The sequence below is a fragment of the Oenanthe melanoleuca genome, chromosome 1A (assembly GCF_029582105.1).
Source record: "Oenanthe melanoleuca isolate GR-GAL-2019-014 chromosome 1A, OMel1.0, whole genome shotgun sequence".
Taxonomy (NCBI): Eukaryota; Metazoa; Chordata; class Aves; order Passeriformes; family Muscicapidae; genus Oenanthe; species Oenanthe melanoleuca.
The window spans coordinates 1741899-1754141 of record NC_079334.1 but is presented as its reverse complement, the minus strand read 5'-3'; the positions used below and the strand labels follow the sequence as shown (position 1 = coordinate 1754141).

The window sequence follows — 12243 nt, the reverse complement described above, 5'->3', positions numbered from 1 at the left end:
CATCCCAGGAAACATTGATGGTCAGGTTGGATGGGGCTCTGAGAAACCTGCTCTAGTTGAACATGTCCCCTCCCATTGTAGGGAGCTTGTACTAGGTGGTCGTTAAAGATCTCCTCAAAATATTTTATAATTCTATGATAATACTATTCTGATGCTATAATTTAGAAGAACTAGAAATTAAAAAAAAGTTTAAAGTGTCTTAAAATTTAAGAAAATTCAGCTTCCAAATGAAGGCTCAAACTGTAATTTCAAAAGTCTACACTGCACTTGCAGGTAGCAAAGAGCAATCGAGTGGAATTGCAAGCAAAGTGCAGAACACCACTCAAACCCAAGGGCAGGACACTCCCCAGACACCCTGCACTTGAATTCTGTGCTCTAAAGTGCTCTCAGAAATAAGGGGGAGTGGGGGAAAACAACAAAAAACAAAAAACCAACAAACTAAAAACCTGCCTCTGAGTTCACACGCATTTCCTAAGTGCAGCCATCGGCAAACCCAGGAGACTGGATGGACCCAGAGCACACAGTGATTATTTATGTCACAGCACAATCAGCTCCTGACCTGCCAGGGAGGCTCTGCCTTGACTCACTCTTTATTTGTGCACTGGATTTTCAATGCCCCTTCCTGATGATCTTCTGAAGGAGCTGTTTTCCCACCCAAGTTCCAAGGGAGCGAAGGTTTCTGCCTTCTCCCCCATGCTGGCATTCATGAGTCAGACCTCAGACATGACACAGACATTTGTCCTAAACTGGTGTCCTCCCTGATCAAGGCACAGATATGCTTCCACTGTAATTATCTGACTTCTAGAAAAATCTGTGGTCTCTAAATTTTAATGATTGAAAGTATTCACAGGTCAAAAAAAGTGCACCTACCCAATGACAGTGATTTTAAATAAAAAAACACTGCTTCAATAACTACCTTGCTTTTTCTATTTCTACACATCCTGAAAATCAATTGCAGCAATCTGAAAGCCTCTTTCCTCCAAAGCTGCTGCTGTTAGCACTAAAGTTGCTGTATTATTTAAGTGCTGGGGTTCAGAGTTCTCCAGAAAGGAACTGCATCTACCTTCAGTGGCTCCCCAGACAGCAGCTGTTAGGCTTGAACTGAAGCAGCAATAAAAAGGAAAGGAACTTAAGGACAGGTATGTTCCAACTTGCATTGGTTATGTGACAATAGCACCAAGTTTGTTTTCCTAAACTTTCCATTAATTAAAGTCTGCTTACTTTAGTCTGGCTAAATAGGCTCCAGGACCTTGAAATGATGTACTTGCATTCCTTGCTCTGCCTTTGCTTCCTCCAGCATAAAGCAGAATCACCCTCAGAATTTTTCAGCCCAGGATAATCTTCCAACTCTGTTGCTAACCAAGGTATAGCTCAGGACAGCACTGACCTTCAGTGTATTCCAACCAGCCTTTTTAACAATAAGAACCTGAAAGAGCCAGACAAGTGCCCTGGCTGCAGTTTGCCCTTCCTGCACCCACCCTGGCAGGGCTCTCCTCCTACCTGCTCCAGAAGAGACCTCCAGCTAGTTCTGCCTAAAGCACAAAGCCCCTGCTCAATATCAACAGGATTGATATCAATATTCCCATCAATAGGGATTCATAGGGCAATTCAGCAATGCTGAGCTGTGTCATGCTGATGCTTTAATGGGATTCTTTCCATGTATTGAGAGGTTATCTCCCCCAAATTCCACAGAGATTTTTAAGTGGTTAGCCATAGCTAGGGACACATATGTTGTTTTTAATAGCAAACGTGTGTTTTACAGACCAGGCTGCATCTCATCAATAATTCCTTGGTGCCACACTTCCAGGAAAACAGCAGTCAGCCCAGCATGACAGAGTCTTAAATGAAGCAGGGCGTTATAAGGTGTGAGGCAGCTCTCCACACATTTGCTGTCAAAGAATCACAGCATTTCAGCTTCTGGAAGAAGCAGATTGCCATTGTTTTATCAAGGAAAACCACAGATTGGAAAAACTGACTGGAAACCACCTTCCCCTAAAAAAATTGTTAGATGTTGCCTTTTGTACAGAGGTTATGTCTGGTATTGAACTGGAAAGAGGATCACACCTCAGAGGTCAGAACAAGCTCACTCTTTTCTTTACACAGCATCTTCAAGAGGATGCTGGGGATGAAGTTTGCCTGCACACAGCCACACAGAGATTTAAACAGGAAAAAAAACCCAAATCCATGCACTTACATAAAAGGCTTTGGGTAGTTTCATTTTCTATTCAGCTGGAAAGGGAGTGAAGCAGCAGGCACACACACATTTTTAATCACCCCTGTGCTGACAGCAGCCAGTCACTCCTGTTATCAGAATCCCACAGCTTGGATTTCCAGGCTATGAAGCACTAAGGAGGAGGGTATAAAATCTCCTCTGATTACAAAAAACCACAGTGATATCATCTAGCATAACACACAAATGCTACAGAATTGGAGTTTGGCCTCACCAGGACATTTCTCATCAGTGGAAGGAGAGGAAAATAATCCACAAACATATACACAAATAGGAAGGATTTCCTAAGATTTGCTGGTAACCTGGATCACTCTCATTTTCTCTAAGCCCATCAGTCACACTCTGGGAAAAACAAGCAAGGCAGGCCACTCTGTGCCTCCAGAAACTCAGAGTTTGCAACATTTGCCAATTGTTAGAGAGGAAAGAGAGAAGCTGTGCTTATGTACAACTCACCAGAGATCACTTGTGCAAATGTCACGTGCCTGGGATGAAAACTTCAGCCCTGGTAGATGCTGTCCCTGCTCCTGCTTAGTTCAGCTGGCTGGCATCTCTCCAGAGGCACTCAGAAGGCAGCTGCCCAACAGGACAAATCACTGAAAACCAGAAAAAAAAAACAAGTTCAGCTTTGCAATTCCACTGCACATTATACAATGGGTTCAACTTGCTAATCCCTGACTTCTTAAAATGTGATTTCCCTCAGTGCATGACAGGCAGAAATACAGTTCTGGTTAGAGCTCATCCACTACTGTCAGAGTGAATTTCCTAAATGCCAGTAATACCAAAAAGAACTCCTCTGTACAGCTAACAGGAACCTCATGGTCCAGACAACTAAACCCTTCAAATTTTGAATCTGACATTCAAGACTTAGTTCTTTTCTATTTCATTTCTTTATTCATTATCCAGCACTTTATTCTAACTTTTAATACAAGCCACTTGCAGCTTCATAGCTGCCCTATTCCAGGCACTGAGCAGTTCTTCAAACTTTAGCAAATCTGATTTATATCAGAATTTTCTTGTGAATTACTCTCTTTAGGCCTTGATTTTGGCATTATCCCAATCTGAGACTCCTATGAGAGGTTCCATTTCCTGTCCCTTACAAAGCCATTTACAATAAATCCAACTAAAATTAATTAAAACATACAGATCAATTTGATAGAACAACAGAACTAGGAAGAAGCAGTACCAAATGAACACATTGATAGGACAAGTGACAACAGGTCAATTCAGTCAAACTGAATTGATCCAGTGGTTGCACAGTAATGTAAAAAGCAGAACACTGAGCTAGTTTTTGTATTAAACTTTATCCATCTGCTTACTAATATGAGCAGATTCTACTGGTGGTTTATCTGTCAATCACCTATTTCTGTTGAAAATGTAACATTTTAATATTTGAAGGGGAGATTAACAATTCATGTTTTTTCTGACCAGGAAACCCTCACAAAAGAAAGGACAGCACGTGGGACAGGTTGCCTTCCATCCATGAGCCTCAGCCTCTCCCAGCTCAGTGACCATGGGCAAGACTCTCCACCCTCCCATGGTCATTCCATTCCCTTCAAAACATGGATAAAATGCAAGAAAGATCAGGAGGCTGGGCTGGTTAGTCCAGGGAAGAGAGGATCCCACTAATACAGAGAAATATCTCAAAGGGGTGCCAAGAGGACAGTGCCAGACTTTTCTCAGTGGTGCCCAGACACAGGACAAGGAGCAGTGGCCATAAATTAAAACACATTTAAAACAAGGCAGAACTTTACCCCAAGGTTGGCAGAGCACTGGAACAGCTGCCCAGGGTGGAATTCTCCTTTTCCTGCTCTAGGTGACCCTACCTTGGCTAGGGGGCTGGATCAGATTATATCCTTCCAACTCTATCTTATGATTATTTGTGATTTTGTAAGGAGAAAAACCCAAAAAAACCCAAAACCAAAACAAACAAAAAACCAGACTACACCTCCAATAGTAACTTTTAATCTCAGTAGCTTCTTACATAGAAACTAGTTCTTCTCAGTAGAATGGAACACTAAAGAATTCTGCTAAAAAAAGGGAAGTAGCAAACAGTAACACACTCATTGTTTCCAGGCTCCTTATCTCTGAAATTTGCTACAGTTTTTTGGATTCTCATTTGAAAGCCAATGTAAAACAGAAATGGAAAAAAAAAACAGATTTCACTGGTGAGCTCCTCCTTGCTAATGTGATTCCTCTGTTTGCTGCCCTGGACCTGAACACAGTTAATGAATAGTGACTGTGCAAACAAAATATCAGACAATGATGGGAGGGGGAGGGAAGGGAGAAATGATTGTGTGGGAGGCTTGGATTGGATTTGGCAACAATTAGAAAAATTGATGCCCTTTTAATTATAGGAAAAGGCTTTGCTGGAAAGATAAGATGGGCATGACATTCAAAATACTTTAGTCTTTGGATTTAAATGTATGGAAATAGAAAGGTCAGAAGGTTGGGGCTCTTCATTGTGTTTTCCTTTTATGCTAAAAAACAAAGCCCTCAAAACTCAGATACAAAATGTGTGTGCAAACCTTCAGCTCAATTCACAGCTGTTACAGGACAGATTTCATTTGATTTTATTACTCTATGGGATTATTGTTTACTGCATGTAGGACTGCCTCCTGCAAGGTACAAGATATCTTTATTTTCCTTTCTAGTAAGAGCCCAAGCCAGCAGAAGTTACAGACTTAAAGAATCAGTCCAATAACTCATCAACATCCCTTAAAATCCTCCCCTAACTGGTTCCACTGAATATATTAACAAAAGAGGGCACCAGAGATTGTTCCCTGTTTGATGAAGGTTGCCAGAGCACATTTCCTTCTCTGCTGCTGTTCCCAATTCCAGCAGCTCCTGCCAGATTCTCACATGTGAGAGTGCCTGCCACAAGCACATGAAATGCATTATCCCATTTAGTAGCACAGAGTAGCTTAATGATAGCCTTTAAAAAGCTAAAAGAGAAAAGATTTCACCACAAAACTCACACAATTCCTCAATTACAAAACACATAAAAACTGTTGCAATTTCGCTCTCTGCCTCTACAGCTCTTTTTCTTTAACATCATATTGACACAATCATTTCTACAATGAAATATAACCACTTCTAAATAAGTGCTAGTAGATAAACCACATTTACTCCCCTAAAATTTATAATCACTCTTTCCATCATTCAGTATCTTTCATCAGCAGATCTCAAATACAATTTAGAAGATTTAATCATCACTACCACTGCAGATGTGACTTGCAAAGCAAAAGCACAATTACACAGGGCAGGATTTATCCAGGAAACATGGACTGTGATACCTAATCCTGCAAAATAACAGAGATAAACTAAAGTGAGGTATCTACAAAGAATAGAGTCTGTGCCAAGAGACAGCTTGTGTTGGTTTTACAGAGAGTGGACAGAATGTTCTTTTCCAAAGAGCCACAAAACAAACTTCCTGAAGCAAAGTGAGTTTTCTTTTTGCTTGTATTTAATCCAAGTAAATGTGGCCCAGCCAAACTTATTTAATAAGAAGTGGGGGAAAAAAAAACTAATTAGCTTGAAATAATTTGTCTTGAAAAAGTACAACCACACTCTCCCAAGTGAGTGGAAGTGGTCACCTGAACAGGTCTAGAACCACTGCTTCTCTGGGAAATCAGTGAGAATGGTGGGGAAGGGAAATTGGAATATTTTAAAAAACATTCTTCCACAGCATTATAAGCAGCTGTAATTAACTCTCTTCCTTTTTTTTTTTTTTTGTTTTGTTTTGTTTGTAATGACAGTCTCTTGATGCACACCAGCAGGGTTTGAGGATGTGGAAAACAGAGAGGCAGTGTGTTGAGATGGCAACACAGGAAAAAGCACTTGAAATTATCACACACCAGTTTATTTAACATAATACTTTGTTCCTAAATCAGTCATTTATGTGATCTAGAAAAAAAAACCCAAAAACCTCAAAATTAGAGAAATCCAGAACCAACAAAAAACCTCCTCCAAGTTCAGCTTTTACCTCTTTTGGCCTTTGAGGAGCTGACAGGTGAGTGCACTGGGAAAAGCCTCTTTGCAAGGCAAAGATAAAAGCATTACTGGCAAGGTCAAAAAGACAGCACATCTTCAGTGTGATGCATTTTTAATCCCTGTTTTAGGAGCACTAATGAATTTCAAAGACATAATGCACACCCTGTACAGGGGGATACTGAGACCCCCAAAATCCATATCAATGTCTAACTGTGCAGCAGGTCTGTTCACATCTACATTTGTGAAAGTTTCTCGACTAACAGAAATGCTCATTTCACCAGATACACAAAGCAAGACTAATTCCAACATCTCCACAAGTAGTTTTTCCCAATGTACCACACATTTGTCACATTTGCCACACAAATTCCCATCTCTTCTCTGTTTTGGGCAAAGGTGCTGCAGCATTTTGTCAGAATGCCAAAAAAAAGGAAGCTTCCACACCACTCATGTACAAGCCAGACACTTATAAGATTATATTCAACAACATAACTTCAAAATGCTGCACTAGAATTCCACTACAGAATAGTTACCCTAAAAAGATGAATAAAATACCTCCCAAGAGTGGGATGGATATAAAGTGAGACAGAAATCTGAGGGGAAGACTATAGAACTGCAAAATGTATTTCATGTTACTTATGCTGATGCAAAGCTTTGCAAATCCACTTTGATGTCTAAAAGTTGTCCATCTCCGTTGCCATAGGAGTTGCAAATTACTATAGATATTTATTATTATTATTATTATTATTATTATTATTATTATTATTATTATTATTATTATTATTATTATTATTATTATCATTATTATTGCTACCTCTTGAGTGTTTATACTTTCCTTGGTTCTGTACATCAATGTCAGACTTGGTTGATTCACAGCCAGATATTAGATTTCAGTGGCTATTGTCACAAGCTGTTTCCTTGTTTACTTCTGCTTTTCTTTTTTTTTTTCAGCTTCAGCTTCTTACAGGGTAGACAGTGAAACTGTTTTTATTTTTAGATTCCTTCTGCCACAATGTTTTCAAACTCTGCTAGGATCAGGTTTAATAAATCAATCAGTACTATTTTTTCTTTAAATAAGAGACAAATTATATTAGTCCCAAGCAGTATAAAAATTCCTTTCATATATTCAGCTTGGATCCACTTCTGAAACTCAGTGCATTAAAGTCACACAGTCAAATATATTAATATGTAAGCCCTTATTCTATCTGCTAGAGGCATATCTTAGTAGAAACCCCACAATTATTATTTTTTTCAACTGAAGAAAAGAGAGATTAATAATAAAAAAATCCTCCAGAGGCCAAGTTTCTGCTTTCCTGAAGTCAATCCACACTTGGTCTTGCATTTCACAGACCTGGGATTTCTTGTTAGCACTGCAAAACACAAACCTGTCTCTTTAGATACTCACATGGGGTAAAGCAGACAAAACTGAGAACAGGATATTATTTAGGAAGGTTAGATTATTGTCTTCAAATAGCACTGCAGATTGAAAGGATGAGCATGGAGAGCATTGCAATGGGAAACAGACACAGGGTGTGATTAAATTCACCACCCTCTCCCACACAGGGACATCACCAGATTGGGAATGCTCTGGAAAACCTCATCAGTTCCCACACCTTTGACAGGGACTGATGTAGCCTGAGAGATGTGTGGGAAGCATCACATGTGGTCTCAGAAAAAGCAGTGAGAAAAATAATTTGGGTTTTGGAAAGGAACAGGAGAGTGCAGGAAGGGGTTGGTTTCTTACTAGTCACTCTGAAATGTGAGCAGAAATGCTCAGCCCTTGATTCTCAGGCTTGGCACACTTGCTGGGACTTGAGGAACATTCTAAATACCAATTTCCAGATATTGCCTTATGGCAAAAACACCCACCATATCCCTGTTCACCCTTTGCACTCCCTCTGCACCACCCAAAGACACTGCATTTATTTCAGGGCTTTTTTCCATCCTACCACTGGCTTGGAAGGGGAGGTTTTTTTTGGCCACAGGTGCTCAGAGCAGTACAAACTAGGCTGTGATAAGTAACTGTGCTAGTTGTTCTTTTTTGTTCATTTTTCCTGTTCAGCAAAGGGAAAAAAAAAAAAAAAAAATCAACCAAAAACCATTTGATATTCCACAGAAACAGAACAGAGAACATGGACAGAGCAGAGTAAAACAACATCCAATCTTGGCATAGCTCAGCACTAGAGATTACCAAAATCTCCACTGTGCTCAGTAGCAAAGTAACTTCATTTCCCAGCTGCCTGCTATCAAGTCCTTCCTTTGCTGGCCCTCTTGTGAAATGAGAGCTGAAATAATCCAGGAAACTCTCCTGCTGCAGCCTGAAAAGTCAGGCTGTCTCACTTTTCAAAAAGCAAAGCACACCATAAAAAAGTTCCCAGTGCTCATGCAAAAACTTAACAGATCGAGAAGCTTGTTTAAAAAAATATACAAATATTGCCTGATGTAAATTTATCATAGTTCATTTATTGTCCAAGACTTCTCAAGATGTGAAAGAAAGAAGCCAGAAAACAGAAATCCCTGTAGAAGAAGGATGGGGAGGCAGCACGAAGGAACAGGCAGTAACTCCACAGTTAAGAAAAATTCAGGGCCAAAAGGTGAATGACAGAACATTTGGTTCAGACTGGTCTAAATTTAATAGTGTGCACTTATTAGTGTACAGATTAGGAACCTGGCCCTTCCTAGCACTGGAGAGCTGTATCATCAGGAAGATCTTGAATATTTTCTGTTTATTAAGAAAGCACAAATTCAGGCAGCGCTTTGAAATCACTTCCTCAAAGGACAGCAGAGGGTTTTCACATCAATACACCTACAGACATCCACCACATTACCACTGTGCTCATAAAAGTTATTTTAAGCACTATCTGTAGTAATAAATCAGTTTTTGTGCCAATAATTTTCTCTTTGTAGCTGAGGAAGAAGGGCAAGTTTCCCTGTCATGGTGTAATCAGAAGTTACTTAGAAGTTGTATCCAAATTTGGATTAATTCAATTTTTATCCCAAGACAGAGCACACCATGGACAAGGCCTCTGAAACACTAAGACTTCTACCAACCTCTTAATTCTTCTCCTATATTCAGGCACATCAAATCCCATTGTTTATAGTTATAAAATCAGATCATCTTCAGCAGTTCATGCTCTCCTTTACCTGGGAATCACAAAGGACATCTGCATGCCAGAATTCAGTCCATCTCCTCATTTTCCCCAATGTCATTTCTTACCTTTGCCTTTACACCCATCCCCAGTTAGAATCACTGACTAGCTCATCTGATCCACTGGGATAAGAGCACTGCACTTTTGGTGATGTTTTCCAGCCTCTTCTGATGTTGGCCACCAAAATCAGAAACCATCTGCTCTGACTCAAAGAACCTCTCACACAATTCAGCCACTTTGTTCTTCTCCTCCATCACTGGTACTGAGCACAGCCCTTGAACCCCTCATTATTGACCTCTACTGCACAAATTAATGGTTTATTATAATACATTAAATCACATGCCAAGTTAAATCTACCTAAAAAAGAAAAAAAAAATCAATGCAGCTATGAGAAGCAATGTTTGTAATAGCCTTTAATGGTCTAGTAATGCATGTGGGGAAAAAAAGAAGAAAAAGAGAACAAACCTGTTTTCAGGCCAACTTGCAGGTTTAAAAAAAAAAAAAAACTGGAACATTATTTTGAAAAGAACCAAGAATCTAATAGTCTACAACAAGGACAAGGTGGCAGATTTCTTAGAGCTGCTCTGTTCCTTCAAAAAAACTGCAATTCTCCCAAATAAAGAATAACTTCTAATTCCTATTGCAATGAGAATAAATCACATTAAAAGTGGCAGTGATAGGAACTATAAAAATGGGGTTTATTGTTGAAATGTGGGGTTTTAGTGGGGAGGGTTGGGCTTTTTTGGTTGTTTTTTCCTTTTGCTTGATTGGGCTTTAAAAAATGGGCCAGGACAACCAAAGGCAATGATTTCTGGAGCCCTTGGCCTAGATATTCTCCTCAGATCCTGCATGAGGATAATAAATATAACAAACATGACAGATCCTCTGTGTAGGACAAGGTCCCTCCCTCAGTTTCCTGTAAGTGGTGAAAGGTACCAGTGATGGCCAAGCTCTCATCAGGAGCCCTGCAAAGGTCAACTACAAAATAATATTCCTTTCATCAATCTGAGCTTGCTAAAAGGATCCACTTCTTAAAAAACCCCAGAATGACAAAAACCACCACTTACCTCCATAAAAGTTTCTTGCTAATGTTTCTTTTATTGAAGCCTATTAAAAAGTAATGCTTTCAATAATGTCTCACAGTAATGCCCTTCTAAAAGTTAAGGGTGTATAAAAAGGAAATCCTCATGCTTAAATACCTTCCAACTTCTCTAATTATCTCTCTTCCTTTGTTTTATAATTTTGGAACAAGGGTGTTTGCCCTTGATCTGACCCAGATTCTCTTGGACTTCCTTGTATCATCTCATTTATGCTTTTATTTGCCTTAATAATAACGAGCTGATTCTGCAACAGGGCACACAGAAGTACAGAAGTTAATTAATATTCATTGTAGGGCAAGAACAGGATTTATACCACAAACAAAAGAGCCTAATCCTGAGCTAACAGATCATACAGAAAAACAAACACAAAATACTCAACCTCCCTGCAAACTGGGGGAAAAAAAAAAAACCAAAAAAAAAAAAAAAAAAAAAAACAAAAAACAAAAAACACCACAGTTGCACAGAAAATTTTTCTTGGCTCTGTATTGACCACTCTGCATCTCTCTCATATTTCCACATTATTTTTGCCTGGCAATTATGATCAAAACAGAGTAACTCTAAATGAGCATTGCTGGACAACAAAAAGGACATTAAAAATCTTTGTGACAAAAAGGGACTTTTGTGTATCCCATCCAGAAGGAAAAAAAAAAAAATAAAAGCAAAAGCCTTTAAGTTTCCCAAGAATGTCTACAATTATGCCTTGCTACTGTCAACAAAGTATGTAAATTGTGTTTGGTTTTGTTCACTGCACAGAGTCATTACCAACACTGAACACACTCAAACATAAAACCCTGCTGAGCAAACAATTCCTAATCCAATGTTTCATCATTTTAATCATGCCACCAGAATTTTTCTGGGGAGAGTAAATAAAATCAGAAATCTGCTCTAACCATTTAAAACAACATTCATTACATTGTTATTTTATGCACTCAAAGCTACTTTCAGACTTGCAATTCTGGCCATAAAGTATCCATTCATCGTGATGAATGAAAAGATAAAAACCTCAAATTGGTAAAAAAATTCAAGAAAAATGTGAATAAAACACTGTTCCTTGCAGGCTGAAAGAGGCTATGGAGGAATAAATTGGGGCCAAATCACAAAACATAAGATACAAAATTATAATGGAAAAGCAAAATACATCTTACAATGTGTATTGTGATGCTTAGGAGAAAAAGGAAAAAGAAGTACAAGAAACTGGGGACAATCTTTTCAAGACTAATGAAGAAAGTAGCAGTTCCCAGCCTAACTGGAAGTTGAATTTTTCCAGTTGTTTGCAGGAGATGTGATGAGGTGAGAAACTCTAGAAGTGCCTCCAGTCTGCCAGGTCACCCCCTGCATTATTTACATTGCCCAAGCAGTGTCATTTGTCCTGAACTTCAGAACAATTTGTGCACCCTCATTAGAGTTTAATAATAAATCTACAGTTTCCCCTCTGCTTGCTAGGGTGAAATAAAGGCTGCTAAAATAAAGGAAGGACACACATGACAGACACATAGGGGAAAGAAGAGAAAGAAAACTTTTGATGCATCAAAATCATATTCCAGAGGAAATATTGAAATATTTTCACTTTCAAGGAGGCTCAAAACACTGCTGTGAGTGTCTTGCCATGCCAATAACTACTCTAAACATAAAGCAGACACTTCATGTTGCCCACCTAGGACATAAACATATAAAATGTACCAATTATGTGAGTGGATTACACCAAGAACATCCTGTGCTATACTTCCTGCAAGTTCTGGAATTGCTGTAAAACCAGGTGGATGTAAAAGCAGGCCAA

General features: G+C 39.1%; 1 protein-coding gene across 7 annotated transcripts in view; it reads right to left on the bottom strand.

Annotated features, from left to right (window-relative positions):
• Nucleotides 1-12243, bottom strand: part of EPS8 (epidermal growth factor receptor pathway substrate 8) — a 119140-nt gene that overhangs the window by 84173 nt on the left and 22724 nt on the right. For all 7 annotated transcript variants that reach the window (XM_056482478.1, XM_056482481.1, XM_056482476.1 and 4 more), the window contains one exon: nt 2684-2823. The gene's annotated coding sequence lies outside the window, so the exon portion shown is untranslated. The remainder of the gene's footprint in view (nt 1-2683; nt 2824-12243) is intronic.